Here is an 8242-nt window from a genome sequence, read left to right on the forward strand (position 1 = left end):
GATCTGATTTGTAATTAATGTACTTAGAGGCTATCGTCTTCCAGCTCACTTGTTCATTCTTTAATAAAATAGGTCCATTTGCTCCAAAGAAAGGAAAATGAACATTTGTTGCCAATTATAGAGCGATTACTAAAAGTACTTCATTTCACTAGTACAATTAACAAAATTAACATCTCTAGCAGTTTAGGTATTGGAGCAACATCATCAGAGACTAGGACAAGAAGCTTCACTCAGGTGGATGGTCGTCTTCTGGAGTTTGAGGTGGTACAGGTTTCCAACCAGGTTTTTCATCCCAATAGATGTCGTAGTATATATGGCCTGGAAAGTGATCTTCCACACAACACCATCTACCTATGTATGCCTTCATACGTTTCCTGAACTTTTCTTCTCTCGGCTTGTCAGTGAAACCTATGAAGGCATCTTGCATGGATGAAAACTGAAGGACTTTGACATCTTTGAATAGTGAGAATACAGTCCTGTACGTTTCTTCGGAGCTATTTTTGGGAAATTTAACGACTCCTGTTCGATTTGTAGTAGCATATGACGAAACTTGACAACCATGCGAACCCTCTTGACAAAGAAATACATCAAGCCACGAATCTTTCACTTTCTGGGGAATGGATGGATTGTCAAGTATAGAATACTCTTTTATCCTTATCGATGGTCCGAATTCATCCTCAGGCAAGCCTTTCATAATGACATCAACCTGAAAGACATAATCCAAAGGACAGATAAAAGGTTGTCTCATAATACTGCCTACCATGTCTCCAGGACGGAATAACCAAAGAGTATCCATCCTGCACCATATACGAGGCATTATCAACGTCCGATTGAGCAATGAAGCAATAGCAAATGCAGTTCTAATTTGTTTTATTTGGTAATTAACAAGAACGAAGTGTGATTCAATGTTATGCTCTCCATCTAGTAACAAATTCTTTGGTATGGAAGGTTTAAATGTCAAGAACCCTTCAGGGGCATCATAGTAACTTGGTGGATCGTACGTATAACAGTTTTGCTTCTCGAAACCTATGATGCTTTCCTTCAGTACCACAAGGTTGGAAAGTTGTATGCGTTGCATAAGGCTCGAGTTCGAGATGTTGATACATCTTCTGGACAAAAAAAGTATGCCCACTGCAAAAAATACTTGATGGGAGGCAACCGAACTTGAGCTCTCCATCATAAGCATAAATAAGTTTACTGTCTTGATCAACATATGGTCCTAATTTCCTGCGGATAATGTCATTGAAAACTTGTTGATCCCATATATTTTGATCCGCTAGAATCAACTCTTTCCATTCTTTTACAAACTTTTTTGAGGAATTTGTTGGCCTCCAGTGAAAAATACCTACATTGTAATGAACGTGAATTTGGTCGCAGAAGTCCAAACTGTCATCCACAACAGTCGGTACAATTTGATCAGTGGATGTCAGGATGTCTGCATCAGGGAAACGTGCTAGATATGGCAAGGGATTTTTCAACCAAACTGTATCTGTATCACACACCAGGAGTTCGAAACCAAAAGGGAGGAGAGCATCTATCAGGATAATTCTCTCCCTTTGCATCTTGTTCCAATCTGGCGAGCCCCAGCCAGCATCTATTGTGCTCATTTGGCTACCCATATCAAAAACTGGTACACCTTTCCAGTAAAGAGCCTCCAACAGTTTTGGGTCCATGGCACCAACAAGAAGGTTTTCGATGCTCAGTTCTGTCAAGTGCTTTACCCAGTTTAAGATGAAATCCATGAAACCATAATTACCAAAGGTAATTATTATGATGTTATCCTTCACTCTTTGCTGCACCAATTTCTTGCTCAGTTTGAAAGTCTTAAGAGGTGGCATCTTAGAACCAGCTGGAGGGACCTGCCAAATTGGTTTGACTAATTTGTTTTGTACCCTAGAAATGGGAGCTAATGGCAGAGAAGAATTGGATTCCTGCATTTTGGCTGGAGTAATTGGCAAAAGGGAAAACGATGAGGAAGACAATCTGTAAACATCAGAGAAAACGTAGAAACAATACAGGGCTGCTCCCATGAGCACAATTGCATAGATCGGCCAAAAAGCTGGCTTACAATTTTCCATATCTTTGCATAGATTCCTAAAGAAACCCGAAAAAGGAATTTGAGCTTTAATTGAATGACACTCAAATTATCCATTCCACTTATATAGAAAATCATCACAAAAAAAAATGTACCAGTACATTTGAAGGAGTTACAAATAATTATGGCTACATGAGTTTTTTCTTTTCTAGATTGTGCTATTCAATACTACGTTGCACTATTCATGAGGTTCGGGCTATGGTCTAATCAACACAGTGGGCACAGATTGCACAAAAATTGACTTGCTACAGAATTCAATTGGCTATTCCAAGCCATGTGTAAAATTTGATAGATCCCTAAGAAAATCCATAAAGGAATTTGAGTTTAATTTAATGAAACTCAATTTCATAAATTGATACATTCACCTTTGGGAAATGCAAATGTACATTTAAAGGATTTATTATGGATATGGTTTTCGGCTATAGATTGTGCTACACTATAACTGTACTTTTCAGGTCCACAATCCTAACGTTTGCCATGCTCTACATTCCCACAAATTGGGCCTTGGACCAGTCATTCATATAATTGTAAATTGAATATGTTATTTATTTGTGCTTCATAAAAATTTACATGGGTACGACCAGAAGAGTAAAATGTGAAAATTTTGGCTATTCATGTGCGAAGGACATTAAATAGAATAAATTAAAGCTAATTACTGCCATAATTTTTGTTGGCCTTTTCATCGTAAAGTTCTGTTTGTAATTAGACGATACTATTTTTTAGTTTTCTTATGAAATGGCATAAATAGAGTTCTGCGTAAGAAAATTTGAACTAAGATTATGGCTCTAACCCCATGATTACGAACCAGTAGTACGATGTAGCATAATGTCAAGGTTTTGATGTTCATGCTTAGTCAAGAAGTCTACACATATTCATCTTAACATGAAAGATTTGCGCCTTAGCATATCAGCAATTAAATCTTAAAGCAATAAGTTAATTTGATGGCATTCCATATAGAGATGCTACACTCTAAAACTGTTGGTTGCTTTATTATAATTACGTGCAAAGTACGTGATATGTTAGTAGTATTTTTTTTCAAAAAGCTCAAAGGAGTAACAAACAGAAATTGATATAATTGAGATGCACTGGTAGATAAGACTGGAAAAAAAAGTACGACCAGACATTAAGATGGATGTGAATTTACAACTGATGAATTTACAGATGAAAACGAAGATGGACAGCAAATTATGTCGTTGCTGAAAGATTTTTTTTTAGGGTAAATTACATTTTATCCCCCTGTGGTTTACCCCTTTTTTACATAACCCTTCTATGGTTTCAAAAGCTATACATAACCCCTTCATGGTTTGGATTAAAGTGTCAAAGTAACGGAAATAATCACTCGTAACGGAACTTCTAAAAATGTTAAAATTACCCTTATAAATACATGACACATTAACCCCGTATAATTTTTGTGTTTTACCATATAACCCCCTTATGGTTTAATACTTTACCATATAACCCCCTTCTGATTTTCAAAATATACACATAACCCCCCTTGGTTAATACATAAATTTCAACTTTACATAAGGGTAATTTTGACATTTTAGGTGACGCCGTTATGAATGATCATTCCCGTCACTTTTACACTTTAATCTAAACTATAAGGGGGTTATGTATAACTTTTGAAATCATAGGGGGTTATGTAAAAAAATGTTAAACCACGAGGGGGTAAAGTGGAATTTGCCCTTTTTTGAAGTGGTTTTTGTTGGCACTGTGTATTTTGGACTTTTATCTGCAGAGTTTAAACTCAGAGAGTTGTTCTTTATCTGCCTATTTAAGGATTTTCATTCCCAATTCTAGCAACTTTTGCTGCCTCAAGTTATCTACCATCTTCTCAAAGAGAAAGATTTCCATCTACTTCTGGTCCGAGAAGAGAAAGGCAGAGACTGCTTTTAATCATTTGCCCTTCAATTCCTTGAGGATCTTATAAATCCCTAGAACTGGTTATTACAAGATCATTAACTAGTTATAAAAGAAATGAAAGAAAGTAGCTGTAGCACGGAGGGTTCCAAGACCAGCCGGACAACTAACCAACGACTTGAGGACGATGAAGAAGATCATGAGGATGATGATCATCAAGAAGCCATGAACAACAACAGTACAAAGCCTAATATCAATGGTACCAGCTCTAGCAACAGAATTGACCAAACAATTCAAAAATGTCAATTCATCCACTAAATTTTTTGTGTCAATTTGTCCATTAAAATTTTGAATGTGCACCTTTGGGCTATTCCGTTAGGTTTCTTTTTGTCTTTTCATACTAATTGAGTGATCGAAATACTACATTTTTAGAAGCTTAACGTGTAAAAGATCGATACACACAAAAAAGTCCAATAGGTAAACTAAAACTTTCTCTATCAATAATTTCGAAATAGTACATTTTTAGAAGTTTAATGTGTAAAATATCGATATAAACAAAAAGTCGAATAGGTAAATTTAAACTTTCTCTACCAATAATTATCTTTTTATTTATCTGGTGCTTTTCTCACACCGTTATTATTTTTAGTATTCTTATTTCATATTGGATAAATTCGTGTAGTTAAATTATGTGTTTTATCGTTAGAGGTTTGAAAGCTAAATTATGTTTCCATAAAGTAAAGGTCAGTTTGTACAAAATTTTGATTGATGAATTATCAATGGAATATATTAATTACCCAAAAATAAATAAATAAATAAATAAAGGACCCCTCCCAAACCGCTAACAAGGATAAAATGGAATTTGATGGTTTTGAAGGCATCTGCTTTACTTTGTGGTGGAAATAGCCATATGGCACATCTTGGAGATCAATTTGCTTTGACAGAAGTTTATAAAAATGTTTTGGCTTGATTGAGATTTTAAAAAAAAAACTAAGAAGAGTTTTAGAAATTTGGGAAAGACTTGAATCTCTCTTACGATTCCCAAAAAAAAAGGGATAATTTCAAAAACTTCCCTTGAGGTTTCTAACAATTTCACTCAGCTCCTCTCAAGTTTAAAAAATTACACTTACCTCCCTCGATTTAGTAAAATACCTATAATGCCCTCCACTTGGTAGACAATTTTAAATTTAAGGCAATAAGTTTAAACCCAAAAATTTTTTTTCGTCTCTTGTCTATTTTTGCTCCTCTCTTTTCTAGTTAATATAACATCTTTTTATTATCTTCAGTTTTGTAAATATTAGCAAATTAAAATTAGAAAATCAACAGATGGAGTAGATTATGTGTCAAACTATAAGGAAATGAAGAGACTCGCAATGATAGCTAAATAAATAATGAAATTGATGATTGAAATAAGAAGAAAAACTAAAGATGTGGAATTTGTCATATTTTGTTTGTTGTCAAGAAAAACTTTTATAAAATATTAATAATTATATAAGGATTTCATTCATTGGATTAGAAATTTTTTATTATGATTTTATTGTGGAGGTATAATTTATTCTCTACTTTTTAGATATTAATATTTTCAATGCCATAGAAGGGTTGTAATGACGATTCTAGACCAAATTAAGTTGTATTGAAAATGTTTTTAAGTATTGATATTTAATTTTGGGGTATAAAATTGGTTGTCAATTGGGTTTGTGTGTGTTTTTTTTCATTTATTTTTTGCATGACAAGTATTAATACTGTATATGAAATTTGGAATCTTTTGGATGGCTATTTGGATTTAGAACTTATGCTTGAATCGTTGTTATGGATTAGGTTTGTTGATTTGTATAAAGTGTAGAAGAAAATGATTTGAGTATACTATATTTTTCTTTCTTAGTTTTGTACAAAAGGGCAATTTAGGATTTTTGAGAGAAAATTTAACTTGTTGGATTTTTATTGTTACTAAACAGTAAAACTAGAGGAGGTATATGTAATTTTTAAAATTTGATAGGAGCTCTTTATAATTGTTAAAACCTTCAGGGGAGATTTGTGAAATTATGCCAAAAAAAATCTCTCTTAGGAGAGTTAGGATTTTGGAATAGGGGAAGCGAATCAAAGATAGGCACGTTATACATGAGTTACCTTAGAATATGACGGTTGTAAATAAAAATTAACTAATCTAAACAGAGAATTTCTATTATAGGCACAAAGAAATAAAAAGTACAAAAATTGCACCAACAGTTGGACTCTGTATGCTCAAAAAAAGAATAATAACACGATAAATATACGAACATAATCAAAAGTACATTTAAAGAGGAAAAAGTACTCAAATATTTTGAGGGAAAAGTCAGGATAGTGGAATCACAAAAGTTTAACAAAATTTTTGGGGGAGGTAAAGTAAGGAACTAAAAAAAATTCTTTAATATTACATAGATTAAAATGAAATTTCCTAGAAGTTAGGGTGGCGACTGGCCCTGCTGGTCACTCCTGCCTCTGCCATTCCCATCATTCTATTATTGTACCTATCCACTCACCATCTTTCAAGTTATTGGTGCAAATTGCAAGAACTAGAATGCATTCGGGCTTTGATCTTTTGTTTTTCACTGTGAAGTTGCTGCTATCCTGGCCAGTTCCGTGCCAAGATTGAAGATGTTAACCATCCGATGTACCAAGATACATAGAGAAGCAAGCTGTAGAGACTTTTCTAGGCAAATTGGTAAACCTTGAGAAGCTCTACTTATCCCCCAGTTCAAACTGGATTTATTTCACCTTTTGGAGAACTTAGATTTCTTCTACCACTCGATGATGAAACATTGGTTCAGAAAGTTTCCAAGTTTCGAGTGTTCCATTTCCGTGTAGGATATTGTATGCCTTGTACTGCTATAACCGTGGAACCAACAACCCTGCAGGATTTCAATCTTTCTCTGCCCATATACTTCGTGCTATGTATATTAGGATTATATTATATAAGCTTTGCAAAACTTTAAATAAGTGTTTGGAAGAGTCTTTGCACGAAACTTTGAAAGAAAAAATGGAGTTCGTTGATACATAATAACGAACTTAATGGAATGATACCCTGACTAATTTGGGCTAAGTGAGTATATATGTATATTATAACATATATATGTGCATCATATGTGTATAAGCATGTGCGTTGTATGTGAATGGTTAAATGGGGAAGAAATAAACATTGGAAGACTATGTTGACAATATAGAAACACTAATTTTTTGTAAACAAGTAAAATAAGCTCAATCTCAAATATTAGTTTGATACTTTAGAAATGATTTTTAAAAAATCTTTAATTTAAACTTGTCGACCAAAATTTTTTTTTGTTTTGTTTACATTGACATAGTTTACAAAATGTGTGCAAGGCAAAGTACTTAAAAATGGATAGTAAATGTTAATTGTAGTAAAAATGGATAGTAAAATGGGATAGTAATTGTTGTGTGCAAGCCATAACCTTATTAGCCTTCTATTTAATTTGTAAAATGGATAGTAAAATGGGATAGTAAATGTTGTAATAATGGATGGTAAAATGGGTAGTAAAATGGGTTAATTTGTTTTAACACCCTTCTATATTTAATTCAGAGTTTTGATTTCTTGGTAGCCAATTGTCTTCTTCACATTTATAAATAAAAAAATTTCTAAAAATTATTTAGGTGTATCGTGATGGAATTTTATGATTGGCATATTAGAAATTACAAATTAACTTTTTGACTGAACAAGATTGTGTCTCATTGATAGGTTGTGAAACACTCATTAGTGCAAGATGAGGAATATCTAAGTCCTCAGTGTCAGACGACACTATTGTAAAGCTCCTTATGGGCTGTTGCTCAAGTTGTATAGTTTGTTTTGATATCAATACAATTACTGACGTTTCTGTAAAAAAAAAAAAAAAGAAACATTCGTATATCTTTTTTATGTCTCATCTGAAAGTATATTTCTGTGAACTTGTGCCATGTACAACACTGCTAGAACTATTTATCCATTCCAGCTTGTGATATATTAGTATAAAATATTTTCTGCTTGTGGATCATTATCATATATGAAGCAGAGTTGGTTTCTGTAGCTTCTCTCTACATTACATGTTTTGAGCTGGAATTAAACAATGATGGCTAAAAGGTAATCCTTTCCTTTCTTCTTTTTCTACCAAAATGCATAGTACAATTTTGGTATTGCAGAGTACATGAATTACATGGATAGGCATTTACTAGTGTCAAGAATGTATCCTTATGTATGAGAACAGCACAAACATTCAGTCCTCTTCTGTAGAGAAACATTCTGATAAACTACTGCATGAGGCC

At 33.5% G+C, this 8242-nt stretch overlaps 1 pseudogene; it reads right to left on the minus strand.

Annotated features, from left to right (window-relative positions):
- Nucleotides 1-226: 226 nt before the first annotated feature.
- On the minus strand, nucleotides 227-2890 carry LOC113780549 (annotated as a pseudogene).
- Nucleotides 2891-8242: the final 5352 nt, after the last annotated feature.

The sequence above is a fragment of the Coffea eugenioides genome, chromosome 8 (assembly GCF_003713205.1).
Source record: "Coffea eugenioides isolate CCC68of chromosome 8, Ceug_1.0, whole genome shotgun sequence".
Taxonomy (NCBI): Eukaryota; Viridiplantae; Streptophyta; class Magnoliopsida; order Gentianales; family Rubiaceae; genus Coffea; species Coffea eugenioides.